Genomic DNA, 16,512 nt, shown 5'->3' with positions numbered 1-16,512 from the left:
ATTACAAGATTGCGAAAAATCTTAGCCCTCTGCTTCAGGCAAATACTTCCCAGATAGCACTACTACGTCGGAACAACAATGGCCGAACGTTGTTCGAACCACCGGCCCAATAATGGCGAACAACCATGTTCCAGCGAAGATTTGGCCGCTGGGCCAACGTCGGTCCTTTCGTTGTAATGCAACCGTGGGAAACGGTCGGGCCAACGTAGGCGATACGTTGTAACACAATCGTGAAATATGGCCGGTCCAATGTGGGCGATACGTTGTAACACAATCGTGACATAAGGCCGGGCCTACGTAGGCGACACGTTGTAATATAATCGTGGCATATGGTCGGGCCAAGTTAGGCGATGTGTTGTACAGACAGGGTATGGATCTATACTACATAGAAATTTCCCACTAATCTAACATTATTCATATAATAAAAAACAAAAGATAACAAAATGTCTTTATTTTACAAATATGTATACATGTAATAAAATTAATCGAAGTTCGTTGCCAGATCATCCAGAGCTGAAAAATATAAAAATTCTGTGTTAAATTGCAGTATTAGCAAATTACAGCACCAGAGTTCAAAGCCTAGTCTGAATGACTGCATCCCAATAAATTTTCAGAGTAGGAATCTTAAGCCAAGTTTCTGCAGTCGCAAATGTGTGAGTGAAGCTTACATTGACAAGACAATAATAATTGAGAATACAGAAATTCTTGATTCTGCAAGGGGGGGCGTAGACAATGTTTTGAGGGGAATATTTATTGGAGGGAGTAATGATGATTTGAGATTTTATCTGACTAAAATGTCTTCAAATATTCCTTGTTGAAATTCATTTATCTTATTAGAAACATCATGCACCATGATTAGTCTATTTGTTTAATTGATTTACAATAAATTTGTGCTAGGGGGGGATGATAATGTAAAAAGTACTGTAAGGGAGCGATGATACAAATAAGTTCGAAAACCACTGTTCGTCATTATGCACCAAACTCTGGCAACATTGGATTGGCAATTTGGCACTTGACTCTAACCATAATCAGCTTGGCGATATCTCCTTAATAAATATTTTTCTATACTGTTCACTTTTGTATACAAAATCTACATTCAATTTCTTTACTGTTCACAGTTGTTTACAAAATCATTATTCAATTTGACAATCATAATGATAAAAATGAATGGTGTGGCAACTGGCAAGTACATTTTGTTCACTACCCAACTTATCTAAATTTTCTCGCCTGTTTTTATTTTATTATATCTCTGTTGTTGTTGTGTGTGTGTAACTTAATTTAATTCATGAACATGATAGGCATCTTTTTGGCAAAACCTTATATTCTTTACGCTTTAATCCTAATTAGGGTTTTGTTTTCACTCCAGATTGTCAGATTCTATTTAATCAATTTTTGTTCATTTCCCTCATGAATTATCTTAAGCTGATTTGGAGTCAAAATGATCTTGTACTTATAAAATAGAAGAGGGTAGAGCAGAGAAAGATGGTGGTACAATATGATAAACATATTACATACCTTTAATAGCAGAAACTAAGGGCGTCCCACTCACTCCTTCTTATCCACCGCGTCCTGCACAGTTGAAAGAGCGGGAGAGTAAATTTGTTATAACCGAGCTCATGATTTTCCAAACCAGTCTTTCTTGGAGCAACCTCCGAGACTTGACAAATATCTTATCTGGAATGAGTGAATAAGCACAATTATGAGAATACATTTAATGAAAAGGTTTCCATTCGTTGCACAAGCTCTATGCTAATAATCACGAGTATCTACTCTAAAATATAAACATATGTGATTTGTCCACATCGCATTCGTATGAAGACATTTAAATAATCTTCCTTGAACACGAAGCAAAATTATGGGGCAAATTGTATTTCATACATAATTTCGAAGCGCTTCATGCAGACTAAAACAAAACGACAAAAAATAAAAGGCACTCAATAAGATGAGACCCAGCAAAGGTATTTTCACCTATTTCACTTTCATGTTCTGTTTAGCTTTCGAATTAATTATGGAGTAATCTGCAATATTTTAACATTGTACTAAAACTAAACAAATATTCTGAATCTCAGAGATTTTTACATCATGGTCTTCATACGATGGCATGTGTTACCGGTCAGCGAACTCTTTTAAATTTATTTTGCTTGCCCCCTTGCCGCTGGGTAAAAAGGTTGGGAACCACTGAACTAAACAGTTAAGTACAACCACGTTACACCAACGCGCCCCGCAAACTTACAGTCGATTTTCATCAGAATGATTAAATAGAATATTCAGAATAGAATAAATTGATTTTCAATGTTTTCTCGTTGTGGGGTCGCAAGTATCTGTAGTCTGTGATTTTACAAAAATTGGGGTCGCGGAAAAACAAGTTTGGGAACCATCGCCGTAAAGTGTCCGTAATCAGCTTATAAAAATATTCAACTTACAAACCATTTTTTCATCCTTGAATGTATTCTGGATCAAAATGTAATCAGACAATGAATTGACAATGAATTTCATCAATTCCGGTATGTCCGAGTCCACACTACAATCAGTGGAAAGTTGCAGATGCCGTAGCTTGTAGCATCAGAGTTTCTACCGCCTGTCCCAACAATTTTTCCATTGACTGGATTGGAGCATGGCTTGATCTCTGAAAATTAAGTTAGTGTTACCCAATGTATAGTACATTATTGTCTTTCAAATGTTGTACTAGATAATTATTCAACCGATATATCTAGCTATTGCGCAATATTTTATGGCACAGATATGCAAGGAGCTACTATCAAACTATAAAACAAAAACACCTGTTTTGGGCATTGTCCGCATTGAAACATTGAGATGTCTGAAATGACACAGTGTATGATTGCGTGAAAGAGGGAATTGGAGCAGGTGAATTTTCCAGTCCATTGTCATAGGTCCTGTTATAAAAATGGTATATATCCTTAAACTTACAATGGTAATATTGACACTTGACAGAATATCTAATCGGTAATAATTATTAAGAATAACCGGAAAAAAATGAATAGTACACAAAATATGTTCAAATATTTGTAAAGGATGTGTCGTACAATACTTCATGCTTTTAGAGTCGCTGGGCATTGCACAGTTGCATGCACATTTGACAGTCATTGTACAGAGATGGGCTTCGCCCAGTCGCCCGAATCTTTTTTGCTAGTGGTCTACTTTCCAATTCACTTTAAAATATAATAACACTTAATTAAGGTTGGTTGGGTAAGCTTACATAGCATACATACTGAAAATAAATTATATAAATATACCTAATATAATTCTATTGAAATTTAAAACAAAATATAATTCAGAAATCAGTAATTTATTTCTCAACAAAGCTGAAAATATGAACTAGAACAGGGTTGGGCAAAGTCTCGGACCGCGTGCAAAAATTTTGCGCATCTAGACTGGCGGGCCATGTCGCATCTCGCATGTGTGGCGTAAAAAGTTATACCTTAGAAACAAAATTTTTTTTAAAGTGTTACAAAAATGGAAAACAATAATCCGTGAGCTATTTTTTACCTAAAAACATCAAATTTTAGTTTCAGTTTGATTGTGGCAATTGTTAAAACATATTTTAGATTTCAGCCAATTGAGATCCCCTACTGGATTAAGTCGTCCAACGGGTTGGATTTGCGCTGCGAAAATGTTAGCACTTAGAGTTTAGACAAATAAAGTAAATATAAAAAATCATATCCAGGGATGAAGGACCAATACCGGTACTCGATAACGAATACTGGTAAATGAGAGATGGCGACCTCAGAAAGTTTAACAAAAAAATGCCAAAAGAGCAAGTACGATAACGTACCTCATCTCGTTCTTTCGTTACCGGTACCTACGGTGTCCAGGGATAAATATGTAACTTTTACCGGTATGGTACCGTATCACCCTTATGAACCGTGACCTGACAACGCACTTAGGGTACCGGTACCATTAGATTAACTTACACGGTTACAACTATCTCTACTTTCGCCATTCTACTATGAAAGCATTAAAAGTTCAATCTCACTGTCCCATCCACGGCAAAAACCTCGCAACAGGACATCAATTACGAGTACCGCCAAAATGAATGGCGACCTCATGTGCTATATTCGAACCGCGCGCCCATTTCTTCGCATAATTACGGACTTTCATACGAACTATCGGAGCGTGACGGCGTGTTTCGTTGAAGGCCAATCATGGCCTTACCATGGTAAATGGTTGTAAAACCGCGTACAACGGTTGCCGGCGGATTATGACGTTGGCCCAACGTAGTTGTGCTATCTGGGTTGCTTCACTTATGTTTGAATATTGTGACAAAAAACAAACATGGGTGGAAAAATGTTAGAAGTCTTTCACGTTCATTATTATTCTGGTAATTGTAAATAAAATTGCAAGCTGGTTCATATTTTACACAATGCCATAAGTTTATAGGTTATATATTCCCGTAGTATGTGAACTGGGTTAAGCCATAACTTTATTCAGATTTTCCCCATTGGACACGAAGTGGACATAACGATCGTTTCAATATTATGTTGTTATTGGACACGTTTAGTGGACATAACGATCGTTTTGTTGTTATGTTGTTCTTGTTGGACACGTTTAGTGGACATAACGATCGTTTTGTTGTTATTGGACACGTTTAGTGGACATAACGATCGTTTTGTTGTTATGTTGTTCTTGGTGTTCTATTTGTTCTTTGACACTTTTTGGACACCTAGTGGAAATATTAAAAAACCGCTTTTCTCTTTGATCACTGGACCAATTGCTTTGAAATTTTTAGTGGTTAAAGATGAAATTTTTCTCCAGAAGGCTATTACTTTTATTTATTTCAAATATTTCTGTTAGCTCTGTGAGATTTGTTTTTGTTTGCTATGACGTCTCTGAACGTTCTGCGGACATCGAACGCCGTTTTGTGTCCAACGGACCATCTTGCAATTTCAATTCATGCTGTCACAAGACAGGAACTTCTAAAGATAGAGAAGTTCTGGTACCGTAACACAGCGCGGTGACACTGAATTAACTCGTAGCTGTCAAAAGCTTGAAAATCCATACAAATATAAGAGATAAAAAGATGAAACTTGGCAGGTGGGTAGAGTTGTGTATTTTTTAACCATCTTTGAAGGTTTCGGGTTTCTACATTCGAAGGAGTGGGAATAGGGGGTGCGCATTTCCAATACGTCGATAATATCTTTGTCAACCAATTTGCGACCAACGTGTTTTTGTCTGTTTGATTGCTGTGATGTGGTGCTTTGTTTATAATTTGACGAGTTTTGTTCGAAATAACCGTGTTCTTAAAATATATGACGGTCAGAAATGCAATTAGAAGCTCAATGTTTTCACGCATGGCTGCGTATGCTATAGTCTCGACGCAGCAGGAACGATGTTCAAGGCTTGAAATCCGTGGTCGCACACTGATCGTTCGGTCGCAAATACGTCTTCCGATTGTCGTAATTTGGTGATTGGTATAGCTTACTCTTGGTCGTAGAAAGTTAATTCGAGGTTTAACGTGTAGAATTAATGCCAATACACCTACGGTGATAAATTAACGGGTTAGAAATATTGGTTTTTGTTTTATAGCGGTTTGCATGAAATCGTCCGCTGACTGTCTACACCACCCTAGGCCTGGTGATTTGTCCGTGTAGTCGATTTGTCCATCAGCCCTAAACGGCTATGACAGTCACTGTACCAAAATTTGTACCCCGATTCGGGTGGTGTTAAGTTGACGCATGTTATTTAGTAACGTTTTTATGTGAAATGTTTGACTGTGGTTCGGTACCTGATCCGATAATATGATACATAATTGACTCATTTCACGAGATATATCAACTGATGTTTCAATATAATCAAGAAGAATGGTTCATTGTCACAGGAACTAAAATATCTATGACAGTCCCAGTATCGTCACGGTACCCCGATACAGGTACTGGTGGGTCACCGCATATGATTTTTGGGGAATTGTTTCGCGTGTCCATTTATTTGAGCATTGCTCTCTTGTTGTTATTTTTCTCCGTCATTATCATCAAAAAATCGCTTTTTTCTTCGAATACTGGACCAATTGCTCTGAAATTTTCAGTGGTTGAAGATTGATTTTTTTCCCAAAAGGCTATTACTTTCATTTTTTCCTAAATTTTCTATGAATCCTATGAGATCTATTATTTCATCAAACATTTTGCTGTATTTCTTTTTTATAATGGGAACACGGTTTTTAATCCGCCAAGCGTGACGGTTGAATCTGAAAAATCTTGCAACTCGAAAATTGGAAGTTTTTTGAGATTACCGTTACTGGTAATGCTGAAGTTGAGATAAAACAGGTATAGGATAGGATTTAACGGTACCGGTACATATTTATTCCGGGGGAGAGGAAACGGATAAGACGACTTAACCATATGTCGAACCACGGCCTCTCGTCCGGTTACCATTCCATGTCAGGTACCGGTATGGGATTATTTAGTTACGGTACCGGTACAGTATTTGTTTTTCATAAGCATGGACTGCTTGCTTTGTGTCAGTATATTTGTAGACTGTGGTATGTCTTATAAACCAGTACCGGTATGTCTTTTTTTCAACAAGAAAAGCTTCCGTAACTACACCAATACACGGTTATTCAGTTATTGTATTATAAACAGGAAACATGTAAAAGATTTCAGTCCTAATAACCGTACCGTACCGGTAACTGCGTTGTCTCAATTCTAACACTGGTACCGTAAGCTGTTACCCTGTACCGGTAAGTGCCGAACCCTGGAATACCGGTATATCAAATGTCAGAATGCCTGGTACCGGTAGTGAAATGAATTTCATTTACCAGATTTGGCTACTTCGCACAAAAATCTAAATTTGTACCGGTATCCGAACACTGGAATATATCAAATGTCAGAATGCCTGGTAGCGATAGTAAAATGAATTTCATTAACCAGATTTGCCTACTTCGGACAAAAACTAAAATTGGCATACCGGTATGGCGGTATCCTTGCCTGACAAAATTTTGAACTGGATAAATATTTAAATCATACAGTTATAACTTTGCAAATGCTGATACTGTGTTATGTCAGTATGTGCAAATCAATTAAATGTCAGAATGCCTGGTACCGGTAGTCTGGTAATGAAATGAATTTCATTTACCAGATTTGCCTACTTCGGACAAAAACTAGGGTGGTGTAGCCAGTCTGCAGACATTTTCATTCAAACCGCTATAAAACGAAAACCAATAATTCTAACCCGTTAATTTTTTCACCGTAGGTGCATTGGCATTTATTCTACACGCTAAACTTCGAATTAAATACGACCAGGGGTTAAAGCTATACAAACCACCAAAGTACGACACTCATAGGACGTATTTGCGACCGACCAGTGTGCGACCACGGATTTCAAGCCTTGAACATCGTTTGTGCTGCTATGCGTGAAAAAATTGGGCTTCTAATTGCATTTCCGATCGTCATACATTTTAAGAACACGGTTATTTCTGTATTTCGAACAAAATCGTCAAATTATAAACAAAGCACCGCACACAGCAATCAAACAGACAAAAACACGGTGGTCGCAAATTGGTCGACAAAGATATTATCGACGTAATGGAAATGTGCACCCCCCTATTCCCCCTCCTGACCAATTGCTTTGGAATTTTCAGTGGTTAAAGATGGATTTTTCTCCAGAAGGCTATTACTTTTATTTTTTGCTATGACGTCATCAAAGTTATGTGGCGCTATGTGTCCATATATTTGAGCATACCTCTCGTTACCTTGAGTTATTTCAAGATATCGGTGATTAAGCTTTGTTACTTATCGATTTTAATCGGTAAGTATGTTGATAGGTATTTGTATGTCTGTATGTTTGTCTGTTTGTCTGTTAGATGCACGCGATATCTCACGAAAGCGAGTTTGAATCTGCTCCAGATTTTGTATGTGCATTCAACTTATCTCGGACCAGAAGCCTATTGATTTTGGGCGAATTATGTCGTGTAATTAGCGAGGTATCAATCAGTTATTGATATAGTGATCTAGATTTTTGTAAAGCGAGAGAATTTTGAGACCCGCCGAGTGTGTGGATGCAGTGCGCAAGTTACAAGAGCGGATGAATCGAAACTGCAGTTTCTGTTTTGGGGGATCCCCTAACTATCGATCGATAAGTCTTCGGTTTCCAACCGATATTCTCGTTATATGGTTGACGGCTCATAAATTACTCCCTTTTTAAAACAATTTCACCATCTGTTCGCGGGCAGGAATAAGCCTGTCGGCGTAAACAAAACCCTTTATCGATATTTTCTTTTTTTCTCATTCTTGTTTATTTATTATTCTGAATCATTGCCAGTCGGCTGTTTACTATTTATTTATTGTTAGGAGTTTGCCGTAGTGCTAATTTACCTGCCGCAATTAGCGGATTTGTTTGCTTGTCTTTAAGTTAAAGGATAAGGTTTGATTTATTTTGTATAATTTAATGTTGCTATTGTTTGCATATTTTAGAATAAAGTATATTTTAACCTGCCTGTTGGGTTGGTCGTAAACTTTAGCAACCCTCAACTTTACTATATCAATTTATTGGGCCCTCTACATTGCAAAAATTATTTACACGTCTATATATACGATACTGGAATCATTTGTTTTTATCACCACACAATTTCGTTGTTTCATTCATCACATTTACTTGTCGGTATTTCATCGACTGCAATATATTTCAATCATATTCAAAGTGCTGGAGTTTTAATTTTTGAGAAACCTGGCAGGTGATACATCAAAGGAAGTTATTAGCGCGGAATGTCACCGCCCAACACGTTATAGGCTTCTTGTAGAATGTAGAGCCTCATCATGAGTACTAAGTCGCTTATACCCTACATATCATATTGACACACTCTGTTGTATTGCTCAACATATATGTACAAAACTGCGTGTCAAAATTGGTTGGTATAAATTGTCACGTTTATGGTTTAAACATGGAGATCGTCGCCAAAGTGACCCTAGAAAGAAAATTTTCTATAGAAATGATCACTTGCACAAGTGTACATGCAGAATGAGATATACTTATGGTGGTGTCTCTCTTTTGTCAAATATAAATTTTATTGGGTCTCCTCAAGCACGACTCTCTCGTCAAATATTTATTTTATCTGATTCTTCCCAAGCACCAAAAACGAATTCCCCCTTTTTGGTTTTTAACTTGCTATACTCCGTCATGCTAGTCAGCAATTTCTTTGGTGTATCTACGTTCACCCATACATGAAGTTACAAAGTAAAACTGACTACGCTCACTCATGCATGGCGTTACAAAGTAAAACTGACCATGCTCACTTATGCATGACGTTACAAAGTAAACTGACTTAGTGCACTCATGCATGACGTTAGAAAGTAAAACTGACCACGCTCACTCATGCATGACGTTAAAAATGTGAACTGACTTCGCTCACTCATACATGACGTTACAAAGTGAAACTGACTAAGCTCACTCATGCATGAATGACGTTACAAAGTAAAACTGAATACGCTCACCGACGCATGAAGTTTTATATTAAAACTGAGTATGTTACAAGGTAAAACTGACTACGCTCACTCATGCATGATGTTACAAAGTATAACTAACTATGCTCACCCACGCATGAAGCTACAAAGTACGCTCACCCCATGCATGAAGTTACAAAGTACAACCCCATGCATGAAGTTCCAAAGTAAAACTGACTACTCTCACTCATGCATGAAGTTACAAAATGCGTGAAGTTACAAAGTAAAACCGACTATTCTCACTCATGCATGAAGTAACAAAGTAAAACTGACCACGCTCACCCATGCATGAAGTTACAAAGTAAAACTGACTATGCTCACTCATGCATGAAGTTACAAAGTAAAAATGAATGTGCTCACTCATGCATGAAGTTCCAAAGTAAAACTGACTACGCTCTCCCATGCACGAAGTTACAAAGTAAAACCGACTACGCTTTCCCATGCATGAAGTTCCAAAACCCATGCATGAAGTTACAAAGTAAAAATGAATATGCTCACTCATGCATGAAGTTCCAAAGTAAAACTGACTACGCTCTCCCATGCACGAAGTTACAAAGTAAAACCGACTACGCTTTCCCATGCATGAAGTTCCAAAGTAAAACTGACTACGCCCTCCCAAGCATGAAGTTACAAAGTAAAACTGACTATGCTCACTCATGCATGAAGTTACAAAGTGAAACTGACTATGCTCACTCATGCATGCAGTTACTAAGTTAAACTGATTCGCTGACCCATGCATGAAGTTACAAAGTAAAACTGACTATGCTCACTCATGCGTGAAGTTACTGAGTAAAACTGATTCGCTGACCCATGCATGAAGTTACTAAGTAAAACTGACTATGTTCACCCATGCATGAAGTTACAAAGTAAAACTGACTATGCTCACTCATGCATGAAGTTACAAAGTAAAACTGACTATACACACTCATGCATGAATTTACAGAGTAAAACTGACTATGCTCTCTCATGCATGAGGTTACTAAGTAAAACTGATTCGCTGACCCATGCATAAAGTTTCAAAGTTACAAAGTTACAAAGTAAAACTGACTATGCTCACTCATGCATGAAGTTACAAAGAAAAACTGATTACGCTCGCCCATGCATGAAGTTACAAAGTAAAACTGACTATGACATGAGTGAGCATAAAGTAAAACTGACTACGCTCGCCCATGCAAGAAGTTACAAAGTAAAACTGACTACGCTCACCCATGCATGAAGTTACGAAGTAAAACTGACTTGTTCACTTATGCATGAAGTTACAAAGAAAAACTGATTACGCAAAGTAAAACTGATTGAACCTAATACGCTTACTTACTCATGCATGACGTTACAAAGTAAAACTGACTACGCTGACTCGCGCATGACGCTATAAAGTAAAACTGACTACGCTCACTCATGCATGAAGTTACAAAGTAGAACCGGCTACGCTCACCCATGAATGACATAACATCGTAAAACTGACTACGCTCAGCTATTCATGACGTTACAAAGTAAAAATGACTAATGCATGACGTTACAAAGTAAAACTGACTACGCTCACTATATGTTACAAAGTAAAATTGACGGAATCTGACTACATTCATCTATGCGTGAAGTGATGTTCACTCATGCATGAAGTTACATAGTAAAACTCTCACCCATTCATGAAGTTGCAAAACTGCTATGCATGAAGTTGCAAAGTAAAACTAACTATGCTCACCCACGTTTCAAAGTAACACTGACTATGCTCACCACCCATGCATGAAGTTGCAAAGTAAAATTCACCCATTTTCTTAGAGACCTTTCAATGCATTTCTTTTTGTAGTCTTTCGGGAACCCTCATCAATTGCGAACTTATAATATTTGTCTAATACAGACAATTGCTGGGTAGATTTATATAATTCAATAGCCCGACTAGATCTGCCATTTCGATACGGAATAGAACAATACAGTCAAAATCGGTATTTTATTAAACAGATCTATTTTTTCATTTATCATATATATGCAAAATACAACTAAAACAAATTGCAAAGTAAGTGCAGTAGTCACATATTTAATGAAATAATAAGTAATATATATTCATTGCAAATAGTAACATTGTATTTTTTAATAACTAAAATAAAAAAGTATTTTCTAAATTGTCAAAATAAAATACCGATCTTCCATGTGGACCCAAGAGGTGTCGGTTTTTCCACTCGTTAGGACTTGTTGATGGGGTCCTATCGCGCTCCAGAAAAATCTGAAACGCCCTATGCCCATATTTAAATTCCAAACGAATTAACTAATTTGGGAAACAAGACTTTACCAATATTATAAAAACCCAGTCATTAATGCATTATATTATACCTTATCGTGATTGTCTTCACATATATTGTTCGGCTTCTTCTATTTCTTGGTAAGTAATCTTCTGAAAAAAATATCATTTAATAAAATATTCAATAAAATCAAACTTATTAATAAAATTTACCTAATTGAACTTCTTATCATAAAAAATATCTAAGCCTAATAAATTTGGTAAAAATATTTACATGTAATTTGTAGATTTTACTGTATCCGTCTTTTCTTAATTTTTCCAGTCCCTTTATAGTTCTGTGCCTGAGAAGCTTGAATAACATTAAAAATATCTAAGCCTAACAAAATTCCTATTTTTCCTAATGGCGGGAATGGGTCTAAATCTATCTATAACAAATAAAATGTTAATAGTGAAAATGCCATGGCTTTTCTTCTATTGTCGGTGTCACAATATCTTGTTTCCTGTTGAAGATATCTCTAAAATAGAAGAGAAAATAATGATTATGACAAATAAGATAGGCAAATATGGATACAGCATATTATCAAAAAAAGCTTTATTAATAAATATTCAATAATAATAATAACATATTTACCGGTATTTTAGATTTGTCTTTGGTTCCGTCTTTTTTCAATTTTTTCAGTGCCTTCAAAATTCTGTGCCTGAGAAGCTAAGATAATATTAACAATATCTAAGCCTAATAAAATTAGTAAAAATATTTACATGTAATTTGTAGATTTTCCTTGTATCCGTCTTTTCTTAATTTTTCCAGTCCCTTCATAGTTCTGTGCCTGAGAAGCTAGAAAACCATTAAAAATATCTAAGCCTAATGAAAACTCTATTATTCCTAATGGCGGGAATGGGTCTAAATCTATCTATACCAAATAAAATATTGAAAACAAAACAAAAAACATGGCAAGCCCTGTTAATACTTTTTTTCTTCTGTCGGTGTCACAATATCTTGTTTCCTGTTGAAAATATCTCTAAAATAGAAGAGAAAATAATGATTATGACAAATAAGATAGGCAAATATGGATACAGCATATTATCAAAAAAAGCTTTATTAATAAATACTCAATAATAATAATAACATATTTACCGGTATTTTAGATTTGTCTCAGGTTCCGTCTTTTTTCAATTTCTTCAGTGCCTTCAAAATTCTGTGCCTGAGAAGCTAAGATAATATTAACAATATCTAAGCCTAATAAAATTGGTAAAAATATTTACATGTAATTTGTAGATTTTCCTTGTATCCGTCTTTTCTTAATTTTTCCAGTCCCTTTATAGTTCTGTGCCTGAGAAGCTAGAATAACATTAAAAATATCTAAGCCTAAAAAAACCCTATTTTTCCTAATGGCGGGAATGGGTCTAAATCTATCTATAACAATTAAAATTAGTGGAAAAGCCATGGCGATCCCTGTTAATACTTTTCTTCTTTTGTCGGTGTCACTATATCTTGTTTCCTGTTGAAAATATTTCTAAAATAGAAGAGAAAATAATGATTATGACAAATAAGATAGGCAAATATGGATACAGCATATTATCGAAAAAAGCTTTATTAATAAATATTCAATATTAATAATAACATATTTACCGGTATTTTAGATTTGTCTCTGGTTCAGTCTTTTTTCAATTTTTTCAGTGCCTTCAAAATTCTGTGCCTGAGGAGCTAATATAATAATAACAATATCTAAGCCTAATAAAATTAGTAAAAATATTTACATGTAATTTGTAGATTTTCCTTGTATCCGTCTCTTCTTAATTTTTCCAGTCCCTTCATAGTTCTGTGCCTGAGAAGCTAGAATAACATTAAAAATATCTGAGCCTAATAAAAACCCTATTTATCCTAATGGCAGGAATGGGTCTAAATCTATCTATAACAAATAAAATGTTAATAGTGGAAAAGCCATGGCGATCCCTGTTAATACTTTTCTTCTTTTGTCGGTGTCACAATATCTTGTTTCCTGTTGAAAATATCTCTAAAATAGAAAATAATGATTATGGCAAATAAGATAGGCAAATATGGATACAGCATATTATCAAAAAAAGCTTTATTAATAAATATTTCATAATAATAATAACATATTTACCGGTATTTTAGATTTGTCTCTGGTTCCGTCTTTTTTCAATTTTTCAGTGCCTTCAAAATTCTGTGCCTGAGAAGCTAAGATAATATTAACAATATCCAAGCCTAATAAAATTAGTAAAAATATTTACATGTATTTGTAGATTTTCCTTGTATCCGACTTTTCCTAATTTTTCCAGTCCCTTCATAGTTCTGTGCCTGAGAAGCTAGAAAACCATTAAAAATATCTAAGCCTAATAAAAACTCTATTATTCCTAATGGCGGGAATGGGTCCAAATCTATCTATACCAAATAAAATATTGAAAACAAAACAAAAAACATGGCAAGCCCTGTTAATACTTTTCTTCTTCTGTAGGTGTCACAATATCTTGTTTCCTGTTGAAAATATCTCTAAAATAGAAGAGAAGATAATGATTATGACAAATAAGATAGGCAAATATGGATACAGCATATTATCAAAAAAAGCTTTATTAATAGCTTTATTGTCACAATATCTTGTTTCCTGTTGAAAATATCTCTAAAATAGAAGAGAAAATAATGATTATGACAAATAAGATAGGCAAATATGGATACAGCATATTATCAAAAAAAGCTTTATTAATAAATATTCAATAATAATAATAACATATTTACCGGTATTTTAGATTTGTCTCTGGTTCCCTCTTTTTCTTTTTTCAATTTCTTCAGTGCCTTCAAAATTCTGTGCCTGAGAAGCTAGGATAATATTAACAATATCTAAGCCTAATAAAATTAGTAAAAAAAATTACATGTAATTTGTAGATTTTCCTTGTATTCGTCTTTTCTTAATTTTTCCAGTCCCTTCATAGTTCTGTGCCTGAGAAGCTAGAATAACATTAAAAATATCTAAGCCTAATAAAAACCCTATTTTTCCTAATGGCGGGAATGGGTCTAAATCTATCTATAACAAATAAAATGTTAATAGTGAAAAAGCCATGGCGATCCCTGTCAATACTTTTCTTCTTTTGTCGGTGTCACAATATCTTGTTTCCTGTTGAAAATATCTCTAAAATAGAAGAGAAAATAATGATTATGACAAACAAGATAGGCAAATATGGATACAGCATATTATCAAGAAAAGCTTTATTAATAAATATTCAATAATAATAATAACATATTTACCGGTATTTTAGATTTGTCTCAGATTCCGTCTTTTTTCAATTTCTCCAGTGCCTTCAAAATTCTGTGCCTGAGAAGCTAAGATAATATTTACAATATCTAAGCCTAATAAAATTGGTAAAAATATTTACATGTAATTTGTAGATTTTCCTTGTATCCGTCTTTCCTTGTATCCGTCTTTTCTTAATTTTTCCAGTCTCTTCATAGTTCTGTGCCTGAGAAGCTAGAATAACATTAAAAATATCTAAGCCTAATAAAAACCCTATTTTTCCTAATGGCGGGAATGGGTCTAAACCTATCTATTACAAATAAAATGTTAATAGTGAAAAATCTATGGCGATCCCTGTTAATATTTTTCTTCTTTTGTCGGTGTCACAATATCTTATTTCCTGTTGAAAATATCTTTAAAATAGAAGAGAAAATAATGATTATGACAAATAAGATAGGCAAATATGGATACAGCATATTATCGAAAAAAGCTTTATTAATAAATATTCAATGTTAATAATAACATATTTACCGGTATTTTAGATTTGTCTCTGGTTCCTTCTTTTTTCAATTTCTTCAGTGCCCTCAAAATTCTGTGCCTGAGAAGCTAAGATAATAGTAACAATATCTAAGCATAATAAAATTAGTAAAAATAATTACATGTAATTTGTAGATTATCCTTGGATCCGTCCTCTCTTAGTTTTTCCAGTCCCTTCATAGTTCTGTGCCTGAGAAGCTAGAATAACATTAAAAATATCTGAGCCTAATAAAAACCCTATTTTTCCTAATGGCGGGAATGGGTCTAAATCTATCTATAACAAATAAAATGTTTATAGTAAAAAAGCCGTGGCGAGCACTCTTAATACTTTTCTTTTTTTGTCGGTGTCACAATATCTTGTTTCCTGTTGAAAATATCTCTAAAATAGAAGAGAAAATATTGATTTTGACAAATAAGATAGGCAAATATGGATACAGCATATTACTAAAAAAGCTTTAATAATAAATATTCAATAATAATAATAACATATTTACCGGTATTTTAGATTTGTCTCTGGTTCCGTCTTTTTTCAATTTCTTCAGTGATTTCAAAATTCTGTGCCTGAGAAGCTAAGATAATATTAACAATATCTAAGCCTAATAAAATTAGTAAAAATATTTACATGTAATTTGTAGATTTTCCTTGTATCCGTCTTTTCTTAATTTTTCCAGGTCCCTTCATAGTTCTGTGCCTGAGAAGCTAGAATAACATTAAAATTATCTAAGCCTAATAAAAACCCTATTTTTCCTAATGGCGGGAATGGGTCTAAATCTATCTATAACAAATAAAATGTTTATAGTAAAAAAAAACATGGCGAGCCCTGTTAATACGTTTCTTTTGTCGGTGTCACAATATCTTGTTTCCTGTTGAAAATATCTCTAAAATAGAAGATAAAATAATGATTATGACAAATAAGATAATCAAATATGGATACAGCATATTACTAAAAAAGCTTTAATAATAAATATTCAATAATAATAATAATAATAACATATTTACCGGTATTTTAGATTTGTCTCTGGTTCCGTCTTTTTTCAATTTCTTC

At 34.6% G+C, this 16,512-nt stretch overlaps 1 long non-coding RNA gene across 5 annotated transcripts; it reads right to left on the bottom strand.

Moving 5' to 3' along the window:
- Positions 1-436: 436 nt before the first annotated feature.
- Positions 437-4,080, bottom strand: LOC120344983 (uncharacterized). Of its 5 annotated transcripts, none has more exons than XR_013477193.1 (5): positions 3,794-4,080; positions 2,781-2,894; positions 2,424-2,626; positions 1,516-1,674; positions 437-513 (listed from the first exon to the last, which is right to left on the bottom strand). It is a non-coding gene; the product is annotated as an uncharacterized LOC120344983 (long non-coding RNA). The 5 variants fall into 5 exon arrangements; XR_013477194.1 differs by having other exon boundaries at positions 3,006-4,073; XR_013477197.1 differs by having other exon boundaries at positions 3,045-4,073.
- Between the last annotated feature and the right edge of the window lie 12,432 nt (positions 4,081-16,512).

The sequence above is a fragment of the Styela clava genome, chromosome 1 (assembly GCF_964204865.1).
Source record: "Styela clava chromosome 1, kaStyClav1.hap1.2, whole genome shotgun sequence".
Taxonomy (NCBI): domain Eukaryota; kingdom Metazoa; phylum Chordata; class Ascidiacea; order Stolidobranchia; family Styelidae; genus Styela; species Styela clava.
This window is presented reverse-complemented; position numbering and strand designations above follow the sequence as displayed.